Source organism: Elephas maximus, chromosome 27 (assembly GCF_024166365.1).
Source record: "Elephas maximus indicus isolate mEleMax1 chromosome 27, mEleMax1 primary haplotype, whole genome shotgun sequence".
Taxonomy (NCBI): Eukaryota; Metazoa; Chordata; class Mammalia; order Proboscidea; family Elephantidae; genus Elephas; species Elephas maximus.
Window position 1 is genome coordinate 36,663,167 of NC_064845.1, and position 27,035 is coordinate 36,690,201.

At 40.4% G+C, this 27,035-nt stretch overlaps 1 protein-coding gene and 1 long non-coding RNA gene across 4 annotated transcripts in view; one reads left to right on the top strand and one right to left on the bottom strand.

Moving 5' to 3' along the window:
- The window catches only part of LOC126068466 (uncharacterized), a 1,054,989-nt gene that overhangs the window by 63,863 nt on the left and 964,091 nt on the right, over positions 1-27,035 (bottom strand). The window lies entirely within an intron of this gene.
- LOC126068471 (uncharacterized) lies at positions 16,388-22,308 on the top strand. 2 transcript variants are annotated; one of them, XR_007515708.1, is made up of 3 exons: positions 16,388-18,045; positions 20,352-20,459; positions 20,797-22,308. It is a non-coding gene; the product is annotated as an uncharacterized LOC126068471 (long non-coding RNA). The 2 variants fall into 2 exon arrangements; XR_007515709.1 differs by having other exon boundaries at positions 20,399-20,459.

Consider the following 27,035-nt stretch of genomic DNA (forward strand, 5'->3'; position numbering starts at 1 on the left):
CAACTCCACAGCACACAACAACAATTCATATCTATACCATATATACCTATATATTTCTATCCCTTACCATGTCCTGCATCCCCCCATTTAGAATGTAAGTGCCCAAAGAGCTAAGACCTTGTCTGTTATGTTACGTACCTGTAACAGTGTTCTTGAGTAAGCACAAACCAAATGAATGAATGCAATAGCTGCTGATAGATTTATGTTCTAGATATGTGACCAAGTGCCCTGCCTCAATGAAAGACCCTCTTTTATGTATATTTTTATGTATTATATCAATACATAAAATCTCTGCTTTCAGTTGCTTTAAACTTTACCACGACACTCACTTAACACTGTCGAATGCAGAGTCATTAAACTCCATCTCTATGGACTCGTTCCACAGGTTTCTGCTGATGCTGAAGTAGATGAGAATTGCGCATGTATTTATGGTTTGTATAAGGCATAAACGTACTTGGAGTCTGTGGTACATTGTCTGTGAAGATGGCCATCAACAATTTCTTTCACCTCTGTTTGTACATGTTGCTCCTCTCACCAAGTCTGTTTTCCTTTCCCTTGAATCTAAGCTGGCCTTGTGGTTTGCTTTGGCCAACAGCAAAAATGGTCTTGTGTGACTCTTGGACCCAGGCCTTAAGAGGCCTTGCAACTTCCAGTTTTGCCGTCGTGTGTGATCTAATCCCCATGTAAAGAGGCTTGGACTGCTAGAGAGAGAGACTTAGCCAGCCCCAGTCATTCCAGCCATTGTAATTGAAGTACAAAACATGGGAATAAAGTCATCTTGGATTCTCCAGCCCCAGCCAACCACATGGAGCAGAAACAAACCATTCCCAATGAGCCCCACCCAAACTGCACAATCATGAAATTATAAATAGTTGTTGCTTTAAACCACTAGTTTTGGGGGTCTTTTGTTATATAGCAGTAGATTACTGAAATAGGATCTGTTTCAGGACCCATTTTATGACAAAACTTGCAGAAATGCATTGCCTTTTAAAAGCAGATCCTCTGCAATGTCTAGAAAATTACAGATACAATTATCCTTTGTCCCAGCAGGCTCCCTGCTGGAAATCTATCCCAAAGATACTCTGGCAAAAATACAAAGAGATGTATTCACTGTAGGCTATTTATTGCAGCATTATTGGTAATAGCAACAAACTTCAAACAACCCAACACCTATCAACAGGGAACTGGTTGAGTAAGCTATGTAACACTCACATAGTGAAAAAACATGCAGCTGTAAAAAAGGAATGAGGAATTACTCTATAAACTACTCTGTGGTAATAACCAGGATATAACCAGCAACCGGTTGCCATTAACTTGATTCTGACTCACGGACACCCCGTGTGTGTCAAAGGAGACCGTGCTCTGTTGTGTTTTCAATGGCTGATGTTTTGGAAGTAGATCTTCAGGGCTTTCTTCCGAGGCACCTCTGGGTAGACTCAAACTTCCAAGCTTTTAGTCAGCTGCTGAGTGCATTAACCATTTGTACCCCCCGGAGACTCCTCAGCAGGCTATAAGGTTGAGTGAAAAAAGCAAGACAGAGAAAAGTGTATATGGTATGGTATGCTGCTGTTTAACTTTTTTTTTTTTTTTAATGACAGGATAAAACAAAAATTTAAAGAGAAATTATTACCAATAAAGAACTTAAAGGGCATATCGGCCAATTGCAATATATGGAACTTATTTCTATTTCTGATGTGAATAAACAAACTAAAAAAGTTTATGAGACAATTGGGAAAATTTAAACACTGATTATTTGATGATATTAAGGAATTATATTTAGGTGTGATAGTTGGCTATGTTTTTTAAAGAGTCCTTATATGTTAGAGATATACACTGAAATTTGTTGCAAATAAAATGATATGACACTGGGAATTGCTTCACAGTAGCAACACACATAGAGGAAGTAGGTAACCAACCAAACCAAACTAAACCCAGTGCCATCAAGTCAATTCTGACTCATAGTGACCCCAAAGAGTTTCCGAGGCCGTAAATATTTATGGAAGCAGGCTGCCACATCTTTTTTTCCATGGAGCCACTGGTGGTTTCGAACCAGCAACCTTTCGGTTAGCAGTCGATCGCTTTAAGCACTGCACCACCAGGACTCCCTAGGAGAAGCAGGTAACGTTATACATAAAACAAGACTGGCCATTAGTTGATGACGATTAAACCTGGTCAGTTGGTTTGTGACAGCTCATTAAATTGCCCTCTTTACTTTTGTATATATTTGAAATTTTCCAAATAAAAAGTTAAAATGTATAAGTTAAAATTAAAAAAGCAGAGCCTCTGAAACCCAGTGTGTTAAGGGCACTGAATCCATTTTCTTCATAATATCGCACCTTAGGTTCATCAATCCAAGTAACACCATCTATAACAAATGGAAGTTTTGTCTATGAAACAGTGATGGGTATTTAGAACTGTGTGTGCGAGTGACACCATGTAAGTAATTTTAAAGTTATGAGTTCTCAGGAGGATCAACTGTTGGTTTTTTTTATATAATTCTATTTATTTTGTTGTTGTTGTTGAGGGTATACACAGCAAAACATACACCAATTCAACAGTTTCTACATGTTCCATTTAGTGACATTGATCACATTCTTCAAGTTATGTAAGTATTCTCACCCTTCTTTTCTGAGTTGTTCCTCCCCCATTAACAGAAACTCATTGCTCCCTAGGGTTTCTATCTAGTCTTTTGAGTTACTGTTGTCAATTTGATCCCATATACATAGTGCTTAAAAAAAAGCATAATGCTCAAGGCAGACATTCTTTACTAAAACTGTTGTCAATTTGATCCCATATACATAGTGCTTAAAAAAAAGCATAATGCTCAAGGCAGACATTCTTTACTAGTTAAGCTAAATTCTTGTTTGGTTTTAAGATTTCAGGGGATTTTCTGGTTTAAAGTTTAAAGATTATCTGAAAGCAGTAGTTTCCGGGGCTCATCCAACCTTCATTGCTCCAGGAAGTCTGGAATCCATGAGAATTTGAAAATCTGTTCTACAATTTGGCCCTTTTGATCAGGATTCTTCTATGGAATCTTTGATCAAAATGTTCAGTAATGGTAGCTGGGCACCATCCAGTTCTTCTGATCTCCTGGCAAAGGAAGCAGTGTTCATGGAGGCAATTAGCCACACATTCCATCTCCTTCTCTACTCCTGACTGTCCTTCCTCTTTTGTTTCAGGCGAACGGAGACAATTGTTGTGCCTTGGATGGCTACTCGAAAGCTTTTAAGACTGCAGGCACTGCACATAGAACTAAGAGATAGAACAGAAGCACTAAACATGTTACTAGGCCAATTAACTGTGATGTCCCATGGTACCATGACCCTAAACCTCCAAACCAAGAAACCAAATCCCATGAGGTTTTCGGTTGAATATAAGCAGCCTCAGCAGGTTTAAAATCAGCAGGTGTGAGTCCTTTGTCTCTTTCTACATTGCTTTAGCTATTTGGGGCCTCTTGTCATCCCATATAAAGCTGACTGTTGGTTTTTCCATTTCTGTAAAGAAGGCTGCCAGAATTTTGATCAGGATTGCATCGAATCCATAGATCACTTTGGGAGGTATTGACTTCTTAACAATATTAAGTCTTCCAATCCATGAACATGGACTGTCTTTCCATTTAAGCCTTCTTTAATCTCTTGCAGCAGTGTTTTATAATAGGGCTAAGTATTTTTGTTTTTAATAATCTCTAGTGTCATTGCTGTCTCTTACACTAAAGAAAAATTTTAACTAACATGTGAATAGTCCCCCTTTTCTCCTTATAAACACATTTCATTTATTCACTCAACCATTCAACAATCTTCCATTGAGTGATGACTGTGGTAGGTGTTCGTGTTTGGGAGGAGGTGCTGTCCTCAATCTTCCTCTGGTCGAGGAGCTTTTCAAGCTCAAGGATCCTGGGTCCAGACGATGCACTCTGCTCCTGCTGCTCCTGTCTTGGTGGTGTGACCTCCCCTCGCTCTGCTAGCTTCCTTTTCCTTTTATCTCTTGTAAGATAAAAGTTCATATAGGCCACACTCCAGGGAAACTTCTTTACATTGGATCAGGGATGTGACCTAGGTAAGAATGGTGTTACAATCCCACCCTAATCTTCTTTAACATAAAATTGGAGGGCAACCACAGAATACCAAGAATCATGGCCTAACCAAGTTGATACACACATTTTGGGGGGACATAATTCAATCCATGACAAACACCATGGAATAATAGAGGGCTGCAATAGACGTATGGAGTCCCTGAGTTTGCACCACCCAGGGACTTCTGGCCAGAGATACTTGAAGCCAATAGCCAAGTACAAAGACTAGCCTCTGAGAGTGTGATTATGTAGGACAAGGTATAATGGGCAATAAAACTGTATGATAAGAGTTTTGTACAAATGTATCTGTGTCTATTTTAACTTTTTTTCATGTGGCTGCTAGAAAACTAAAAATAACTCATGTAGCTCAAATTTATGGCTTGCATTGTATTTCTATTAGATAACACTGGCTTATAAGCCATCTATAAAATGGGGAGGGGGGAAGGGTGAGCAGGAGAAAAATTTGACCATGACTTTCCTCCAGCTCTGACCAGGCGAATGGGTGTCCAGAACCACAAACCTGCATTTCTTATTAATGCCATTTGGGTTCCTATGGTGAAGATAGCTCAATAATATTAGCCATAAAAAACCATGCAGCAAATATCTTCTTTTATATCCATGTTCACAAAGCAATTTTTCAATTCTAGAAAAATGGATTTTTCTCTCAGGAAAGAATGCATTGATTTGGTAAAAACTAAAAAAAAAAAAAATCTAGAACATACAAAAATACATATCAATTATAACTATTCCCCCTCCTCTGCCTAACTTGACTGTTTCCACCAAAAAAACCAAACCCAGTACCATCAAGTCGATTCTGACTCATAGCGACCCTATAGGACAGAGTAGAACTGCCCTACAGAGTTTCCAAGGAACGCCTAGTGAATTCAAACTGCCAACCCTTTGGTTAGCAGCTGAGCACTTAACCACTATGCCACCGGCGTTTCCTTGACTGTTTCAGACATGCTTAATCCATCAGGACATTTTTTTTTCTCATTAAGCCCAGACACAGCATCAACATCTTTATCAACAGGACACTCTGAGAGGCTATATAGCCAGTGAGGAAAGGAGCCATGTTGTAAAACCAGTTCTGCCTGACTCCAAAGACCAAGTTTCTGTATTACCCCAACCACTTTCCCACTTAATAACTGGTGCACGTTTATGGTTTTATTTCTGATTCAGATCAATGAACAGGCCTCCTGATTTATAAATGTCTCTTATGAATTTGGTTGGCACAAGTCTATTCGTTTTGATATGCTACCAAGCTTGAATATCTGATCCTAACAACTAAGAACCAGGCTCCAGATGAGTAATGGCCTATACACAGCTAACATGCTCCTACTCTCCCCTCCCTTAACTATGACAGACCCTGATAATCAATTACAGCACTCTTTTCTGTGGAGCCCAGACATAGCTTCAAAGTCCTTTTTTTTTTTTTTTACATATTTTTTATAGTTTATTATTATTTTTAATTTTTATTGTCCTTTAACTGAAAGTTTTGCAATCAAGTCAGTCTCTCACACAAAAACTTATGTATACCTTGCTACATACTTCCATTTGCTCTCCCCCAATGAGACAACCTGCTCCCTCCTCCACTCTCTTTTTTTTAAATAATTTTTATTGTGATTTAAGTGAAAGTTTACAAATCAAGTCAGTCTCTCACACAAAAACGCATATACGCCTTGCTAAACACTCCCAATTACACTCCCCCTAATGACACAGCCCACTCTCTCCCTCCACTCTCTTTTTGTGTCCATTTCACCAGCTTCTAACCCCCTCCACCCTCTCATCTCCCCTCCAGGCAGGAGATGCCAACATAGTCTCAAGTGTCAACCTGATCCAAGAATCTCACCCCTCACCAGCATCTATCTCCATCCCATTCTCCAGTCCAATCACTGTATGAAGAGTTGGCTTTGGGAATGGATCCTGTCCTGGGCCAGCAGAAGGTCTGGGGGCCATGACCACTGTGGTCCTTCTAGTCTCAGTCAGACCATTAAGTCTGGTCTTTTTATGAGACTTTGGGGTCTGCATCCCACTGCTTTCCTGCTCCCTCAGGGGTTCTCTGTTGTGTTCCCTGTCAGGGCAGTCATCGGTTGTAGCCAGGCACCATCTAGTTCTTCTGGTCTCAGGATGATGTAGTCTCTGGTTTACGTGGCCCTTTCTGTCTGTTGAGCTCGTAATTACCTTGTGTTCTTGGTGTTTTCCATTCTCCTTTGGTCCAGGTGGGTTGAGATCAATTCATGCATTTTAGATGGCTGCTTGCTAGCATTTAAGACCCCAGACGCCATTCTCCAAAGTGCAATGCAGAATGTTTTCTCAATAGATTTTATTATGCCAATTGACTTAGATGTCCCGTGAAACCATGGTCCCAAACCCCCGCCCCTGCTATGCTGGCTGTCGAAGCATTCAGTTTATTCCAGAAACTTCTTTACTTCTGGTTTAGTCCAGTTGTGCTGACCTTGCAGATATTGTGTGTTGTCTTTCCCGTCACCTAAAGTAGGTCTTATGTAGAATCTAATTAGTAAATACCCCTCTCCCACCTTCCTTCCCTCCCCCATCTTGTAACCATCACAGAATATTTTCTTCTCTGCTTAAACTATTTCTCGAGTTCTTATAATAGTGGTCTTATACAATATTTGTCCTTTTGCAACTGACTAATTTCACTCAGCATAATGCCTTCCAGATTCCTCCACATTATGAAATGTTTCACAGATTCATCACTGTTCTTTATAAATGTGTGGTATTCCATCGTGTAAATATACCACAATTTATTTATCCATTCATCTGTTGATGGGCACCTTGGTTGCTTCCATCTTTTTGCTATTGTAAACAGTGCTGCAGTGAACATGAGTGTGCACATATCTGTTCGTGTGAAGGCTCTTATTTCTCTAGGATATATTCCAAGGAGTGGGATTGCTGGATCATGTGGTAGTTCTATTTCTAGCTTTTTAAGGAAGCACCAAATCGATTTCCAAAGTGGTTGTACCATTTTACATTACCACCAGCAGTGTATAAGTGTTCCAATCTCTCCACAATGTCTCCAATATTTATTATTTTGTGTTTTTTCGATTAATGCCAGCCTTGTTGGAGTGAGATGGAATCTCACTGTAGTTTTGATCTGCATTTCTCTAATGGCTAATGATTGTGAACATTTCCTCATGTATCTGTTAGCTACCTGAATGTTTTCTTTAGTAAAGTGTCTGTTGATATCTTTTCCCCATTTTTTAATTTGGTTATTTGTCTTTTTGCAGTTGAGTGTTTCCAGTATCATGTAGATTTTAGAGATCAGGTGCTGATTGCAAATGTCATAGCTAAAAACTTTTTCCCAGTCTGTAGGTAATCTTTTTACTCTTTTGGTGAAGTCTTTGGATGAGCATAGGTTTCTGATTTTTAGGAGCTCCCAGTTTTCCAGTTTTTTTTCTGCATTGATAATAATGTTTTGTATACTGTTTATGCCATGTATTAGGGCTCCTAATGTTGTCCCTATGTTGTTTTCCATAATCTTCATCATTTTTTATTTCATATTTAGGTCTTTGATCCATTTGGAGCTCTTTTTTGTGCATGGTGTGAGGTATGGGTCTTGTTTCATTTTTTCACAGATGAATATCCAGTTATGCCAGCACCATTTGTTAAAAAGATTGTCTTTTCCCCATTTACCTGGCTTTGGGCCTTTGTCAAATATCAACTGCTCATATGTGGATGGATTAATGTCTGGATTCTCAACTCTGTTCCACTGGTCTATGTATCTGTTGTTTTACCAGTACCAGGCTGTTTTGACTACTATGGCTGTATAATAGGTTCTAAAATCAGGTAGAGTGAGGCCTCCTACTTTGTTCTTTTTCAGTAATGCTTTACTCATCCGGGGCCTCTTTCCCTTCCATATGAAGTTGGTGATTTGTTTCTCCATCTCATTAAAAAATATCATTGGCTTTGGATCAGAATTGCATTAAATCCATAGATCGCTTTTGGTAGAATAGATATTTTTATGATGTTAAGTCTTCCTATCCATGAGCAAGGTATGTTTTTCCAGTTATATAGGTCTCTTTTGGTTTCTTGCAGAAGTGTTTTGTAGTTTTCTTTGTATAAGTCTTTTACATTTCTTGTAAGATTTATTCCTAAGTATCTTATCTTTTGGGGGCTACTGTAAATGGTATTGATTTGGGGATTTTCTGTTCGATGTTCTTTTTGTTGGTGTAGAGGAATCCAACTGATTTTTGTATGTTTATCTTGTATCCTGATACTCTGCAGAACTCTTCCATTAGTTTTAGTAGTTTTCTGGAGGATTCCTTAGGGTTTTCTGTGTGTAAGATTATGTCATCTGCAAATAGAGATATTTTTATGTCTTCCTTGCCGATCTGGATGCCCTTTATTTCTTTATCTAGCCTAATTGCTCTGGCTAGGACCTCCAGCACAATGTTGAATAAGAGTGGTGATAAAGGGCATTCTTGTGTGGTTCCTGATCTCAAGGGGAATGCTTTCAGGCTCTCTCCATTTAGGATGATGTTGGCTATTGACTTTGTATAAATGCTCTTCATTATGTTGGGGAATTTTCCTTCTGTTCCCATTTTACTGGGAGTTTTTATCATGAATGGGTGTTCAACCCTGTCAAATGCCTTTTCTGCATCAATTGATAAAATTATGTCATTATTTGTTTTATTCATATGATGGCTTGCATTGTTCTTCTAAGGTTGAACCATCCCTGCATACCTGGTATGAATCCCACTTGGTCATGGTGAATTATTTTTTTGATATGTTGTTCAATTCTATTGGCTAAAATTTTATTGAGGATTTTTTCATCTAAGTTCATGAGGAATATAGGTCTGTAATTTTCCTTTTTTGTGGTGTCTTTATCTGGTTTTGGTATCAGGGATATGGTGGCTTCGTAGAATAAGTTTGGGAGTATTCTGTCCTTTTCTATGCTCTGAAATACCTTTAGTAGTAGTAGTGTTAACTCTTCTCTGAAAGTTTGGTAGAACTCTGCAGTGAAGCCGTCTGAGCCAGGGCTTTATTTTGTTGGGAGTTTTTTTTTTTTTTTTATTACCTTTTCAATCTCTTCTTTTATTATGGGTCTATTTACTTACTCTACCTCTGTTTGTATTAACTAGTCTTCCTTGTAGGCGTATGGATATTATCCTATTACTGACAGCATTGTACTTCGGAATAGATCTTGAAACGTTCTTTTTGACGATGAATGGAACACCATTCCTCTTCAAGCTGTCATTCCCAGCATAGTAGACTACATGATTGTCCAATTCAAAAGGGCTAATACCAGTCCATTTCAGCTCACTAATGCCTAGGATATCGATATTTATGCATTCCATTCCATTTTTGATGCTTTCTAATTTTCCTGGAGTCATACTTCGTACATTCCAGGTTCTGATTATTAATGGATGTTTGCAGCTGTTTCTTCTCATTTTGAGTCCCGCCACATCAGCAAATGAAGGTCCTGAAAGCTTGACTCTATCCATGTCATTAAGGCTGACTCTACTTTGAGGAGACAGCTCGTCCCCAGTCATGTTTTGAGTGCCTTCCAACCTGGGGGGCTCATCTTCCAGCACTATATCAGACAATGTTCTGCTGCTATTCATAAGGTTTTCACTGGCTAATCCTTTGCAGAAGTAGACTGCTGGGTCCTTCTTCCTAGTCTGTCTTAGTCTGGAAGCTCAGCTGAAACCTGTCCTTCATGGGTGACCCTGCTGGTATCGGAATACCGGTGGCATAGCTTCCAGCATCACAGGAACACACAAGCCCCCACAGTAGAACAAACTGACAAACACCTACAAGAAAGACCAGTAGTTGTAAAATATGGCCTTGGTGATAGAAACAATGCTGGAGATCAAATGATACAATTTTGCAAGACCAACTTCTGCATTGCAAATACCTTCTTTCACCAACATAAATGGTGACTATATACATGGACCTCGTCAGATGGAACACACAAAACTCAGATTGACTACATCTGTGGAAAGAGACGATGGAAAAGCTCAATATCATCAGTCAGAACAAGGCCGGGGGCTGACTGTGGAACAGACCATCAATTGCTCCTGTGCACGTTCAAGCTGAAACTGAAGAAAATCAGAGCAAGTCCACGAGAGCCAAAATATGACCCTGAGTATATCCCACCTGAATTTAGAGACCATCTGAAGAATAGATTTGACTCATTGAACACTAGTGACTGAAGACCAGATGAGTTGTGGAATGACATCAAGGACATCATCCATGAAGAAAGCAAGAGGTCATTGAAAAGACAGGAAAGAAAGAAAAGACCAAGATGGATGTCAGAGGAGACTCTGAAACTTGCTTTCAAACATCGAGCAGCTAAAGCAAAAGGAAGAATTGATGAAGTAAAAGAACTGAACAGACGATTTCAAAGGACGGCTCGAGAAGACAAAGTAAAGTATTATAATGACATGTGCAAAGAGCTGGAGATGGAAAACCAAAAGGGAAGAACACGCTCAGCGTTTCTCAAGCTGAAAGAACTGAAGAAAAAATTCAAGCCTTGAGTTGCAATAGTGAAGGATTCTATGAGGAAAATATTAGACGATCTAGGAAGCATCAAAAGAAGATGGAAGGACTACACAGAGTCATTATACCAAAAAGAATTAGTCAATGTTCAACCATTTCAAGAGGTGGCATATGGTCAGGAACCGATGGTACTGAAGGAAGAAGTCCAAGCTGCTCTGAAGTCATTGGTGAAAAACAAGGCTCCAGGAATTGATGGAATATCAATTGAGATGTTTCAACAAACCGATGCAGCGCTGGAGGTGCTCACTCATCTATGCCAAGAAATATGGAAGACAGCTTCCTGGCCAACTGACTGGAAGAGATCCATATTTACACCCATTCCCAGGAAAGGTGATCTAACTGAATGTGGAAATTATAGAACAATATCATTAATATCATACACAAGCAAAATTCCGCTGAAGATCATTCAAAAACGGCTGCAGCAGTATATCGACAGGGAACTGCCAGAAATTCAGGCCAGTTTCAGAAAAGGACGTAGAACCAGGGATATCATTGCTGATGTCAGATGGATCCTGGCTGAAAGCAGAGAATACCAGAAGGATGTTTACCTGTGTTTTATTGACTATGCAAAGGCATTCGACTGTGTAGATCATAAGAAATTATGGATAACATTGCAAAGAATGGGAATTCCAGAACACTTAATTTTGCTCATGAGGAACCTTTACATAGATCAAGAGGTGGTTGTTCGGACAGAACAAGGGGATACTGATTGTTTTAAAGTCAGGAGAGGTGTGCATCAGGGTTGTATTCTTTCACCATACCTATTCAATCTGTATGCTGAGGAAATAATCGGAGAAGCTGGACTATTATGAAGAAGAATGGGGCATCAGGATTGGAGGAAGACTCATTAACAACCTGCATTATGCAGATGACACAACCTTGCTTGCTGAAAGTGAAGAGGACTTGAAGCACTTACTAATGCAGATCAAAGACCACAGCCTTCAGTATGGATTACACCTCAACCTAAAGAAAACAAAAATCCTCACAACTGGACCAATGAGCAACATCATGATAAACGGAGAAAAGATTGAAGTTGTCAAGGATGTCATTTTACTTGGATCCACAATCAACAGCCATGGAAGCAGCAGTCAAGAGATCAAAAGACGCATTGCATTGGGTAAATCTGTTGCAAAGGACCTCTTTAAATTGTTGAAGAGCAAAGGTGTCACCTTGAAAACTGAGGTGCACCTGACCCAAGCCATGGTATTTTCAATTGTATCTTATGCATGTGAAAGCTGGAAAATGAATAAGGAAGACCAAAGAAGAATTGAAGTCTTTCAGTTGTGGTGTTGGCAAAGAATATTGAATATACCATGGACTGCCAAAAGAACGAACAAATCTGTCTTGGAAGAAGTACAACCTGAATGCTCCTTGAAAGCAAGGACGGCGAGGCTGCGTCTTACATACTTTGGACATGTTGTCAGGAGGGATGAGTCCCTGGAGAAGGACATCATGCTTGGCAGAGTACAGGGTCATCAGAGAAGAGGAAGACCCTCAACGAGGTGGATTGACACAGTGGCTGCAACAGTGAGCTCAAGCATGACAACGATTGTAAGGATGGCTCAGGACTGGGCAGTGTTTCATTCTTTTGTGCATAGAGTCGGTATGAGTTGGAACCAACTCGAGGGCACCTAACAACAACAGCCTCTGTGTTAGCTTAGGTAGGTAGTGTATTTCTGGAAATTCAACCATTTCTTCTAGGTTTTCAAATTTGTTAGAATACAATTGTTCATAGTAATCTGATATGATTCTTTTAATTTCTTTTTGTTCTGTTGTAATATTGCCCATCTCATTTCTTATTCGGGTTATTTGCTTCCTCTCCTGTTTTTCTTTTGTCACTTTGGCCAACGGTTCATCAATTTTGTTGATTTTTTTCAGAGAACCAGCTTTTGGTCTTATTAATTCTTCCAATTTCTTTTCTGTTTTCTATTTCATTTAGTTCTGCTCTAATTTTTATTATTTGTTTTCTTCTGGTGCCTGAGGGTTTCTTTTGTTGCTCTCTTTCTATTTGTTCATGTCGTAGGGATAATTCTTTGATTTTTGCCCTTTCTTCTTTTTGTATGTGTGCATTTATTGATATAAATTGACCTCTGAGCACTGCTTTCTCTGAGTCCCAAAGGTTTTGATAGGAAGTGTTTTCATACTTATTGGATTCTATGAATTACTTTATTCCAACCTTAATGTATCTATAATCCAGCGCTTTTTGAGCAGGGTATTGTTCAGTTTCTAAATGCTTGATTTCTTATCCCTGCTTTTTCTGTTATTGATTTCTGCTTTTATGGCCTTATGGTCAGAGAAGATGCTTTGTAATATTTGAATGTTTTGGATTCTGTTAAGGCTTGCTTTATGACCTAATTCATATGTGGTCTATTCTAGAGAATGTTCCATGTGCACTAGAAAAGAAAGTACACTTGGCTGCTGTTGAGTGGAGTGTTCTATACATGTCTACGAGGTCAAGTTGGTTGATTGTGGCATTTAGATCTTCCGTGGCTTTATTGAGCTTCTTTCTGGATGTCCTATCCTTCACTGAAAGTGGTGTGTTGAAGTCTCCTACTATTATTGTGGAGCTGTCTATCTCACTTTTCAATGCTGATAGAGTTTGTTTTATGAATCTTGCAGCCCTGTCATTGGGTGCGTAAATATTTAATATAGTTATATCTTCTTGGTATATTGTCCCTTTAATCATTCTATAGTGTCCTTCCTTATCCTTTATGATGGATTTAACTTTGAAATCTGTTTTGTCAGAAATTAATATTACCACTCCTGCTCTTTTTTGATTGTTCTTTGCTGGATGTAATTTTTTTCCATCCTTTGAGTTTTAGTTTGTGTCTCTGAGTCTAAGGTGTGTCTCTTGTAGGCAGTATATAGACGGATCGGGTTTTTTTAATATATTTTGCCACTCTCTGTCTCTTTATTGGTGCATTTAGTCCATTTACATTCAGCTTAATTATGGATAAGTATGAATTTAGTGCTATCGTTTTGATGTCTTTTTTTGTGTGTTGTTGACAATTTCTTTTTCCCACTTAATTTTATGTGCTGAGTAGGTTATCTTTATATATTGTCCTTTCCTCATATTTGTTGTTGTTGATTTTGTTTCTGCTGAGTCTCTATTTTTTTCTTGTATTTTATTTTGATGTGTAGGATAGTTTGTCTCATTTCATTTTTCCCATAAGGGTAGGTCAGTTCTAATAACAATCAGAACATTTATGGTGCATAATGGGGACCAGAGGATGAAAAATAGCATTTTAAGAGGTCAAGATAATAGGATGGAGAATGCATATAACATGTTTTTTCTAATTTCCAGAGGTAGGCTCCCGAAGTTTGTATACAGTTCTTTTCAAATTTAACTATATGTGATTTGGAACTCACCAGGACATTTTTGTGTGGAATTTACCACAATATCAATTATACTAATAGTTTCTGTATCAGTTAGAATTATTTTGGCTGAAAGTAATAGAAATCTCCCCCAACAGTAGCTTAAAACAAGACAGTTTATTTTTCATTCATGTAAAAGAACTCCAGAGGTAGACAAGCCTGGACTGGTATGGTGTCTCCAAGGCCATCAAGAAAGAACACTTCTATCATTTTTTCAGTTTTTGCATGCGGCTTCCATTCTAGGTCACCCCATGGGCCAAGGTGGCTGCTGAAACACATTTGCAGCTGGATAGAAGAAGGAGGAAAGACAAAAGGGATTTCTCTAGTTGTCTCTTCTCTGTTTAAGGAGCTGTGGTAGGCAGAATAATAGCCCCCCCCCAAAGATAACTACATCCTAATCCCCAGAACCTATGAATATATTACCTTACATGGCAAAAGGTACTTTTGATGATTAGGTTTGATTTAGTTAGGTATCCTGAAATGGGGAGATTATCTTGGATTACCAGGGTGGGCCCCATATAATCACAAGGGTCCTTAAAAAGGAGGCGCGAAGGTCAGAGTCAAAGAGGATATAAAGATGGAAGCAGAGATCAGAATGATGCAGGGTCACAAGCCAAGGAATGTGGGCAGACTCTAGAAGCTAGAAAATGCAAGGAAACAGATTCTCCCCTAGAGCCTCCTGAAGAAAGACAACCCTATCAACTCATTTCAGATTTCTGACTTCTAGACTGTAATATAATTAATAAATTTGTGTTGTTTTAAGCCAGTAAATTTGGTAATTTGTTACAGCACAGTAGGAAACTAATACAGGAGCCTTCCCAAAAGTTCCTCTCAGTAATTCCCACTTCATCTCATTGGTTAGAATTAAGTCACATGACCATAAATGGCTGCAAAAGGGGCCAGCAAGTATAATCTAGACAACCAGAAGCCTCTACCAGTTATCATTTAGAGAACACTGAATACATGCCTGGTACTTTGCTAAATCTTTTGCATACATTATATTATTTATTTTTCACAATCCTAGGGTGGATAGATATTTTGTTCATTTTACCAATGTCTGAACAGGTTCTTAGGGAAATAAAGTAACTAGCTCACTAGATTGGAGCCCTGGTGTCACAGTGGTTAAATAACTTGGCTGCCAACCACAAGGTGGCAGTTCCAATCCACAGCCTCTCCTTGGAAACCTGTCGGAAAACAATGACTGTATCCTTACTTTCGAAGACCAGCAGTATGGTAGGAACAAAATGCATATTTGTCAATTGAATAAATGAAATTATAAGCACCAATATTTCATCCCAGTTCTGTTTGACTCTAAAGCCCAAGCTTGTCCTTGCTTTCTCTGCTCTCCTCTCCTCTCTCTCCATCTCTATCTTGTTATATCTACTGTCTATCTATCTGTCTATGTGTATATGTATATATATGTATGTTGTTGTTGGGTGCTGTCAAGTTGATTCTGACTCACAGTGACCCCATGTGACAGAGTAAAACTGTCCTGTAGGGTTTTGTTAGCTGTAATCTTTACAGAAGCAAATTGCCAGGTCCTTCTCTCACAGAACCACTGTGTGTTTGAACCACCAACCTTTTGGTTAGCTGTCAAATACTACCATATCTTGAGTAGTTATTGGTGAAGTCATAAGTGTGCTTCCAAATTCCAAAGTATCCTAACTCTAGCTAAATAAACTTATTATAGAAGTTCAGAATCAAAAATCTTAATGCATCAATGAAAATCCAACAAAGCTCTAATTTATGTAAGTTATTTTCATTGTCTCATACATTTGTTTAAAGTTTCTAATATAGACCAAAATGAAACCCATTGCTGTTGAGTAGATTCTCACTTATGGCGACTCCATGTGTTACAGAGTAGAACTGCTGTGTAGGGTGTTTTGGGGCTGTAATCTTTACACAAGCAGATTGCCAGGCATTTCTTCCACAGTGCCTCTGGGTGGTTCAAATCACCAACCTTCAGGCTAGTAGCAGAGAGCGAACCATTTGTACCATACTCTTCCTTTATTATTTAAGGGCACAGTTTGAGTGTATGAGTTAAGAAATGCTGTAATTTACCATAAACAGCATTTTCTGTGTTCCTTCTCTCCTGTCAGTTGAAATATAAGGAAAAATTTGCCTTTTGAAAAACTCTTCATAGAAATATTTGTAAAATCCTCTGAAATTTTGTGGATTGGCAAACCTCCATGAACGCTCTATCTAAACAAATCATTGTTAATCTCATGATAAAAAAAGTCCTCAGGCAGTACTAAAGATCTCTTAGAAAAGCACAGGCATGTTGCATTTCTTTTTCAATATGTTACAGTTCAAATAAATTTGAGCAAAGGTGAATAGCATTTCCATGACAGCACAGAATTAAAATAAAGTTTTTATAGATCATTCGTCATTATAAGCAATTTAATGCCGTAGTTTCTAGTTTTTACATATAAAAACCAATTTACATTAAATATCAAATAAGAAACTCTAAGGTGGGAGAACTTTTCTTTTTTAATTGGCTATTGAGGGAATAACAACTAAAAAGCAGCTTCGCCCCCAGTTCCAGCTCCATTTGAGCAGCGGAAGGAATTAGGTTTGTATTTAATGTGTCTTTAGCCACCGCATCAGCCAAAACCTGAGCTTTCCCAGCAGCCTTTGTTTTCACTATTCTATTTCACGTGCTTATAATCTACAGTAACTCTTTAACGTGTGGCAGAAACTGCTATTTGCTTCTCCAACGTCCACGGTCTGCATCTTTTTTACTAACGGAATCCCCAATGTCATAAAGGGCATCAATGTGCCCAGTTAAAAAAAAAAAAAAAAGAATTCTTTACCATCCCACTTTGTAGCTGAAGATTGTCTTGTGATTCAGTTCTGACCAATGAGTTATAAGTGGAAGTCACTGCTTAGGGGCTTCCAGGAAAGATCATTGAAGGTGATTTTTTTTGGGGGGGGGGGCATGTTTCTCTGTCCCTTCTCTGTTTCTCCCTGAAAGGTGAACGTAATGGATATAACATCAGTAATCATCCTGTGATCATAAGGTGACAAACCTGATCTAAGGATGGCTGAATGGAAGGATAGCAGGAGCCTGGCCTCGATGACATGATGGAGCCACTGTACCAGCACTGGATTTCCCACCTCCAGATTTCTCTTTAGGTGAGAGAAAAATAAACCCCTGTGTAGTTTAGGGCATTGCTTTTCAGGTTTCTGATACTATTATACATTAGGTAGCTTTATCAACAAAATTAGTACATTATTGAGTATTAATAAGACATTTCCAAATGTATCTAGAAGTTGATGTGAAATAAGACCACTAGCTGGTCTTAGTGAATTGTCATAATATCACACCATTTGTGACACAGGCTGTTCTTGTTTTGCAGGGGTCAGATAGTCACAAGGTTCAGTTACCATGGCTTTGTTAAATATCACCAGTCCCCTAACAACATGAAGCGAATTTTAGTTACACAGCGTATTAACAGTGAGTAATTACAAAATAGTAAAAACTTTATTGCTACCTCTTGGGCCCACAAAGTGCTACATAAATAACAGATGTGCTTTGTGATCAGCGACCAATCACGTGACTTCTTTCAAAGCCTGTTGGTGATTGGTTAAAGCATTGTTCACACACAGACAGTAAAGCAAATAGTTGTGTTGCTTCTTCATCTCCCGCTTCTAAATCACTGGGTAAACAAGAGAGAGAATTGGCCAAAAAAGATGAAAGCATTTCAGAGGGACGAAAAGTGATAATGTTGAAAGTGAAATTCAAGTAGAATGTAAATGGAATTAGAGAAGAAACAGGGGATTGTGGGAATCTTGACACGGCTGCCACTCAAGAGACGCTAGGTGTACAGCCAGAGGGACTTAGTGAAGGCAAACGTGTCAACCTAGATGGGTGGCTGCGGTAAAAAGGATGATGTTCCGGAGGAAGCGACTCTGGCAGAAAGTTCACTTTGAAGGAACTCTCCAAGACACTGCGTGACATTGAAGGTGCAAAGATAAAACTGCTGGAAGCTGATCCAAGCTTAGAATGGAGTACGACAGTTTGCCAAGGCACAGAAAAGACGATCTGAAAGCAAGCATTGCTTGAACTATGCTTGGTAAATTTTTCACAAAGAAATAAAATAATTTAATTGTCAATGTTTCTACTAGTTTTAGTATCTTTTGAATCCCCCTATATATTTATAACTGAAAGTAAGAATTTTAATATTTTAACAAAAATTTATGGAATAATTATAATTTTTCCTCCTGATTAAGATTGTTTGGCATGATTTCAGCAGGCACGGGTGTTTTTACAATCCTGCAGTACCATGCAAAGTGAGGGCTGTCTTTATGTAAGTAAAACAAGAGGAATTTTTAAATGGTGTAAATGTACAAATGCTTTGGCAATGTAAGTATATTTTAAAGTATAATTACAGTTTGAAAAATGATAACAAGGCGTAATAATATTATAGATACATTTGCCAGTGCAAACCAGTACCTCATACAGTCATCTCAATAGTGTGTGATACATTTGAGACAGAAATTAAGGTATTCATTTGCCTGGAGGGTGAGAGCATAAAGAGGAAATGATGGAGGACAAGCATGGATCATTATATAATGTCTCATCCTCAGGAAAACAGGGCAGCCAATGTCAAACTATCTTAAACATTTACTTCCTTAAGGGATGAGCGTGCACAATTAGAGGGCCATTGGCTGCTGACACTTCTGGGCTCCAGGTCCTCTTGCTGGGCGTGTCTCTTGGCTGTGCCGTCTACTTGCGTATTGGCTCTATCCTCAGGGTGGCTGCAAGATCATAACAGCTGTACTAGGCATTGCTTCCAAATGCCACCTTGTCCAGAGGCAGATAGGGGCTGAATTTTCCACAGTCTCCTTAGAAGTCAGGAGAAGCCCTCCAGCTGATCTTCCCTCACATCCTGTTGGCAGGTTTGGTACCACATGGCCACTCTCTTGGTCAGGATTCAGGCCGGAAAACAAAAGCCACTCTGTGCATCCTGGATATAAAGGCATTAGCATTGAATTAGGAGGGTGGCTGTGAGTCAGAATCCACTCAATGGTGATGGGTTTGGTTTGAGTGGCATAAACTCTTAAGCACTCAGCTACTAGCTAATAGGTTGGCAGTTCAAACACACCCAGAAGCACCTTAGGAGACAGGCCTGGCAATCAGCTTCCCAAAAGTCACAGTCTTGGAAACCCGATGGAGCAGTTCTACTCTGCATGCATGGGGTCACTATGAGCTGGAAATTGCCTCCACAGCAACGGACAACGACAACCGCCCTGAATTAAAGGGTCACAGGACTGCTAGGAGAGCTGGGTGAGCAGAGTTCAGGAACTTGGAGGTCAGAGGAGTTGACCCTGAGAGATCTTAGCCTGACACACCTGAGCAGGTAGTTCTTCAAGTGTGTGCCACTGAGACCACTAGAAATCTCTCATTGGCCTATCTACACGGTTATAGTCATCTCGCAAGGAACCATGGCTTCCTGTTTCTAAATCTTGCCTGAGATTCTCTCATGAGCAATAACCTGGAACTGGACAAAGACAAGGAGCCCTGGTGGCGCAGTGGTTAAGAGCTCAGCTGCTAACCAAAAGGTTGGCAGTTGAAATCCACCACTCGCTCCTTGGAAACCCCATGGGGTAGTTTTACTCTGTCATATAAGGTCACTATGAGTTGGAATCAACTCTTCGGCAATGGCTGTGGTTTTGGTTTGGACAGAGAGAGTGATGCTGGGAAGCATGGTTCCTAGACGTAAAAGGGAACAGTGGTCATGCTAGATTGACAACTAGCAATCCTTCACACCCACCCCAAAGCCAGTCCCAGTAAGGGGAATGGGCCACGGGGTTGGCTTAAACCCATTAGGATTTAACTTTGATCCTGGGGAGTAGGAATAAGGTCACTCACCCCTCTCATGGGGGAGAGTTGAAGTTCTTCACCCCAAATCAAGGCTCACCTGGCAAGAAAACAAGGAAAAAGCTGTTGGTTGGACAGCTGGCAGGGTCTGCTACATGCTGTATTGCACCATAATCATAATTTTCTTTGCAAATAAGCATTTGTTACCACAGTAGGTAGCTCTACATTTTAAAGAAATATGCATAACATTCACCATGCATACCTGTTATTACCTACAAGGTAAAATCTCCTGCAAGCAGTTCAAATTCCAGGCTAAATTTTAAAATTACAGTTAGCTGATTTGTAATTTACAGTGTTACTGTATTCAGTAAAAAGTCAAAGCTCCTTTTATCAAATTCTTCCATTAGCTTCCATTCTTCTCCAGACCACAGGCCAGATTTGTTTGCTGCTTCTACATATGCCCTGCCAGTACCCTGAGCGCGTCCTAGATTTAATGAACTAAGTTGCACAGCTCAGAGTCTTGTAAGATCAGCTCTATCCCCTTTCTGCTGCTTGCAGTGCAGCCTGCCCCCTGATCACCACTCGGCTGTCGCTTTACATTCCAGTGAATTCCACGCCAGTCTCCTCAACGACTGCAGGATGAGTTTTCCTCTTGGAGAGGGAGAGGTGAGCGCTGTGAATGCGTTTGGGGGCCCACGGAATGAATGCAGATATCAAGGATACTAATTTCTGATTTTCTCACCAGGGCTGTTTACAGTAACTCCTGTTTATAAGAAAGCCCTGAGGATGAGCCTTTTTTGGGGGGGGGGGGGGGAGGTGGTATCAGGAAATTTATGCATGTGCAGGTGCCAGGGAGTGGCTTCTGTTCTAGCCACAGCTTAGCGTTTCCTCCCACATGCCTCCTTGGATGTGCAAGCTGCGTGTGTATTTATAACTCTGCAGTAAAAAAGTGAACTTTATTAGCAGAGATAACTGTTATAATTCAAGCAACTGCACTTTATAGAGCAACCAGAGACTACGGGCGTCAAGATTCTGTATGTTCAGTCAAATCATGATGCAAATTGAGGGGAATCATTAGACACCAGCTGGGGATGAACAGCAAGAAGGAAGGCTAGAGTTCACTGCCTCTTTCGGGGAGCCTGGGGGCCCAGAGAACACATCTGAAGGATTCTTCCGGGGAATTTTTATGCCTTGAGGGCAGTGACTTCATCATGCATTTTTTTTCATCCACCCATCCTAGCAGAAGCCCTCAATAAATGTTTGTTGAATGACTGAGTGAATGAAATGTTGACCCTGGAAATATACAACAGCTCCTGAGTTGTTCTATGAGTGTGCATGTCTTAGCCCCTTCCTATTCAAACATTTATTCTAAATCAGCAAAGCCACAGCTGTACAAAGAACCACACGCACAATTAAGACAGAAGTCCCCAGGCTGTGGAAAATTCCACTGCCTCATGCAGCTTGCTTGACATGTCCTGTAGCTTTACATTAACATCATGGTTCTCCTTTCCTAAACTGCTGCCCAAAACTAGGAGAAATCAGTAGAAACTGGTTTAGGTGCTTAGTCATCTAGTGCTACTGGAACAGAAATACCACAAATAGATGGCTTTAACAAAGAGAAATTTATTTCTTCACAGTGAAATAGGCTAAAAGTCCAAATTCAGGGTATCAGCTCCAGGGGAAGGCTTTCTCTCTCTATCAGCTTTCTCTCTCTATCAGCCTTCTCATCAATCTTCCCCCAGACTAGAAACTTCTCTGCACAGAGACTCAGGGTCCAAAGGATGCACTCTGCCCCCGTCACTGCTTTCTTGGAGGTATGAGGTCCCCATGTCTCCCTGCTCGCTTCTCTCTTTTATATCTCAAAAGAGACTGGCTTAAGACACTATCTAATCTTGTAGTCCTCATCAGTATAACTGCTGCTAATCCATCTTATTACATCATAGTGATGGGATTTATAACACATAGGGAAATCACATCAGATGATAAAATGATAGATAATCATACAGTGATACAAAGGAATCATGACCTAGCCAAGTTGACAGATATTTTTCGGGGACACAATTCAATCCATGACAGGCACCATATTGACATTCTGGATAACCTTTTAGCTCATTAAGTACCACGTAAATAGTAACTTCCCTGCCCCTAGGTGGAGTTTAACCACTATTTTCTGAATACGCAATGTGTAGTATGAATATGCCTGCATAGTATGATTAAAAATGTTGCTGAGATAACTTTTGTGAACTTCCTGCTTGTAAACCCCATAAAAGTAACCTTCCCTTTCACCCTCACTGAGCAGTCTTGGAGGCAGCAGCCCCAACTGTTTGTTTCCTTGTGCAATGAAATAAAGGTGCCTTTCTAATCTCCTACCTTGACCTCTTGTTTATTGGCTGAGACAAGTTTTACTGGGCAAAATCTGCGGTTTCCACCCAACAACACAATCACTGTTCACCTAGTGGTTCTCAACTTTGGCTGCACATTAGAATCACCTGGGGAATGTTTACAAATCCGAAAGCTCAGGCCTCACCTTCAAAGAAAAAAAAAAAAAAAACCCAAATAATTAATTGCCCTGGAATCCAACTACTGGAGACTCCACGTGTCTGAGTAGAACTGCACTCCATAGGATTTTTAATGGCTATGACCTTTGAGACGTAGATCACCAGGCCTTTCTTCCGAGGTGCCTCCAGGTGAATTCAAATTGCCAACCTTTCTGGTTGGCAGCAGAGTGCCTAGCTATTTGCATCACCCAGGAACTCCAAGCTTTATCTCAAAAACCAAAAAAACAAAACCAGTTGCCATCGAGTTGATTCTGACTCACAGCCACCCTATGGGACAGAGTAGAACTGCCCCATAGGACTTCCAAGGAGCAGATGGTGGACTCGAAGTGCCAGCATTTTGGTCAGCAGCCATTCTCTTAATCAGTGTGCCATTGGTGTGCCAGGCTTTATCTCAGACCAGTTAAAATCAGGATCTCTGAAGGTGAAGCCTGGCCATCAGAATTCCAAGGCTGAGAACCACTGCTTGAAGCTAGCGTGGCAACTGTCCTGGCTTGGGCATTAGGAGACCTAGAAGAAACCTCTCAGTATAAAAAGTACCAGTGCCACTTTCACTGAGGCCAAAGTGCAGCTACAAAAGAAATGATTCTGGGGAGACTTAGGAATGTGTTTTTGTACTCATCTGGAATTTGAGGAGGTGTGGGTGTGTCACATGTCTTGGGAATACATAACACTTCAAACAAAAGGATGCCACGCTGTGAAGAGATGGAAAGCTATTGAATTTCCCCCTCCCTGCCCTATTTGGTAACCCTTACCTTAGCCTTCGGGTGCCCAGGACACGTGTGCACCAATGTGCTCTGTGGGCTGCCGGTTCCAAGGTCCTCCTCCTCTGTGCGTTCTCTCTGGCAAACCTCATACTTTTCTGGGGAAAACTGGGTGGAGGATGTGGGGTGGAAGCAGACTGAGGGGAGAGGTAGGTTACTGCTGTTTGGGTTTGTAGGTATCTTGGGGATGGAGGTGGGTTGCTGAGCTGGACCTGGCGGAAGGGGAGCTGTGACTCAGGGGAGATTCTAAGTTGCTACAAGCTTCAGTAAACGTATGTCGGTGGGAGGTGAGAAAGGCAAACAGAGGGCTGAAAACTGTGCCAGGAACCTGCCATGTGGATAATCAGAACTTGACTAAAAATAACTAATGGAGCAATAAACATGTTTAGTAAAGTCATTTGCTAAAACAGCTTATAGGCAAAATGAGTGCTTCCCTTGAGCAAATCCTTAAGCTGTTCCAAAAGGCCAAGTAAAAATACAGGAACACCTGACTGACAGTGGTGCCTTTACATAGTTTTTCCAGATAACTGAAAACTACCCTAATAGATGTAAAAAAAAAAAAAAAGCCAACATTTTAATTGTGTATAAAAATCTTTCTAAAATGTATTATATTCTTCCCAGAGTTGGTGAAAAGAGTGCATAATCATTTATTGGGGTTTGGTGGCCCAGGATATGGCAGCAGAATGCAGATTTCCTCCTAAGCCACCCTCCTCACACACCCTCAGTCCCAGCTCCAGGAGTGGAGCAGGAGACCTAGGCTTAAGGCTATCCAAATGCCTTATTTCCCGGGGTGCTGCCATGGGCTCTAATGCATGGGCTTTGGGACAAGTACTCTTGTTGCTCTGAGCCCTTTCTGGCTCCCATGCTCTCTAATAAGTTTAGGACGGATACAGTTATTGGAAGCCTGGCCTCTCTATAAGTGGAGAGTTAGTGAGGTAAATTTATTATGATGATTTAGCTTTCTTAAATTCCACTTTAGTTTTTGAATATTTTCAAAAGACTCACAAAACTGTTCATATTACAGGACCTGAGAACATACTAAGGAAAAACGGCTAAGGAAAGTCATCTAAAATAATCTGTATCTAGTTGTCATGGATTGAATGATGTTCCCCCAAAAATGTGTGTATCAATTTGGCTGGACCATGATTCCCAGTATTGTGTGATTTTCCTGTATGTAGTAAATCCTGCCTCTATGATGTTAATGAGGGCGGATAGGTGGCAGTTGTATTAGTGAGACAGGACTCAGCCTACAAGGTTGGATTTTGTTTTGAGGCAATCTCTTGAGATATAAAAGATAGAACCAAGCAGAGAGACAGGGAGACCTCATACCACCAAGAAAGCAATGCTGGGAGCAGAGCACGTCCTTTGGACCTAGGGTTTCTGCATGAAAAAACCCCTAGTCTGGGGGAACATTGATGAGAAGGCTGACAGAGAGAGATAGTCTTCCCCTGGGGTTGATGCCTTGAATTTGGACTTTTAGCCTACTTTACTGTAAGAAAATAAACTTCTGTTTGTTAAAGCCATCCACGTGTGGTATTGCTGTTATAGCAGCACTGGATGACTAAGACACTAATTGTCTTAGTTTTCTCAGTGCTGCAATAACAGAAATAATACAAGTAGGTGGTTTTAAAAGACGGAAATTTATTTTCTCACAAATCAAGAGGCTAGAAGTCTAAATTCAAGGCACTGGCTGTAGGTAGAGGTCCTTTCTTGTCTACGTCAGCTTTGAGTAGCGGGCAGCCCTTGGAGTTTCTGGGTCTGTAGACTGGACAGCCTCCCTTGTCTTCAGATAGTGTCTATCTTCACCTGGAGGCTTGCTTGCCTCTGTGTCTATGCTGCTCCTTATATCACTCAGAAGTGATTAGTTTTGGGACACACCCTGCACTGATATTCCCAAATGGGATTACATCCACAGGTATAAAAAAGCCAAACCATACCCGTTGCTGTGGAGTGGATTCCAACTCATAGTGACCCTGTAGGACAGAGTAGAACTGCTCCACAGGGCTTCCAAGGAGCTGGTGGATTCGAACTGCCAGCCTTTTAGTTAGCAGCTGAACACTTAGCCACAGTGCCGCCAGGGCTCCTTCACAGGTATAGGGGTTAGGATTCCAACACATTCTTGGGGGACACAATTTAATCTGTAAGGCTAGTTTTAGTCACATTTCTCAAAATATCTTGTGCACAATCCTACCCTGCCTGGGTACCCTGGATATTATAATAGTGACATATCTAAACCGAAAAAAACAAACCTAGTGCTGTCGAGTCGGTTCCGACTTATAGCAACCCTACAGGACAGAGTAGAACTGCCCCCATAGAGTTTCCAAGGAGTGCCTGGCAGATTCAAACTGCCAACCCTTTGGTTAGCAGGCGTAGCACTTAACCACTACACTACCAGGGTTTCCTTGACATATCTAGAGTGGTATAATTAAAGTAAAATAAAGTACCATACCACTTATCCAGCAATTAGCCTTTTAGAAACTCACATTATTATAGGCCTTTCGACAAAAGGAGCCCTAGTGGCATAGGGTTAAGAGCTTGGCTGTTAACCAAAATGTTGGCAGTTCAGATCCACCAGCCACTCCTTGGCAACCCTGTGGGGCAGTTCTACTCTGTCCTGTAGGGTTGCTATGAGCCGGAATTGACTTGATGGCAATGGATATTCGTTATGAAAAATGCCTGCACATCGTGGAAAAAATTTTGTATAAAACCTTGTATAGTTGACTCAGTTGTGAAACATCCCCCAGACTTAAGGATGTGGACTTGTGGGTCAAATTAAGCCCACTGGTGAATCAAATTCATGTAGGTGGTTTGTAGTGAGCTAGTGAAGGCAGGGCAGATGCTGTCAGAAGCTACCACGTCATGATGTGATGAGGGGAGAGGAAACAGCTGAATTGCTTCCCAGCTGTAGAGATGTGAGTATGGTGAAGACAGCCCTGTAAGCTTCACTAGGCCCTGATCTGAGGGCATCACTCTTAAAACCCAGAATGAGGTTCACAGTTACAACTTTGTGTTATTGAGGACTGTTTACAATTACGGTCCACCACCCGACTGTCAGTTTGTTGTACTGTAGTGGCTGGCATGTTGCTGGGATGCGGGAAGTTATGCCACTAGTATTTCAAATAGCAGGGTTACCCATGGTGGACAGGTTTTGGTAGAGCTTCCAGGCTAAGACAGACTAGGAAGAAAGGCTTGGAGATATATTTCAAAAAAATTAGCCAATGAAAATCCTATGGATCACAACAGAATATTGTCTGATATAGTGCTGAAAGATGAGCCTCGTAGGTTGGAAAGCACTACACAATAGTCACAACAATGAGCTCAAATATACCAACAACCATGAAGATGGCGCAGGATCAGGCAATGTTTCATTTTGTTATACCTGAGGTTGTCATGAATTGGAGCCAACTAGGTGGGAACTAACAACAGTAACAATTATGATCACATGGGCTTTTTTCCCAAGACAGAGAAGTGTGTAATACATTTTAGAAAACTTTACATCAAAGAATGGTTAGGTACGGAGATTTAAAATGGCAAATTTGAATTATCTGGGAAAATCACCTCCTCAATTCCAATTAATAGGATGGAAAATTTAAAAAGAGAGGAGAGACCAAGATTTTAGTTCTAGTCATGTTCTCAACTAGCTGGGTGATCTAGAAGCCCAATGTCCTTATCTTTAAACCAGAAAGACCAAATAGGTTTGTATTGTCCAATATGGTAGCCACTCACTACTTATGGCCATTTCAGTTTAAATATATTAAAAATAAAAAAGATTAAAAATTCAGTTCCTCAGTCACATTTCAAATGCTCGTTACCCACATGTGGCGGGAGGCTACTGCATTGGAGAGTGCAACTATATACCATTTTCATTATCAAAGAAAATTCTATTGTCTTGAAGAGAAAATTTGTTTTCTCACTTGTCTCAC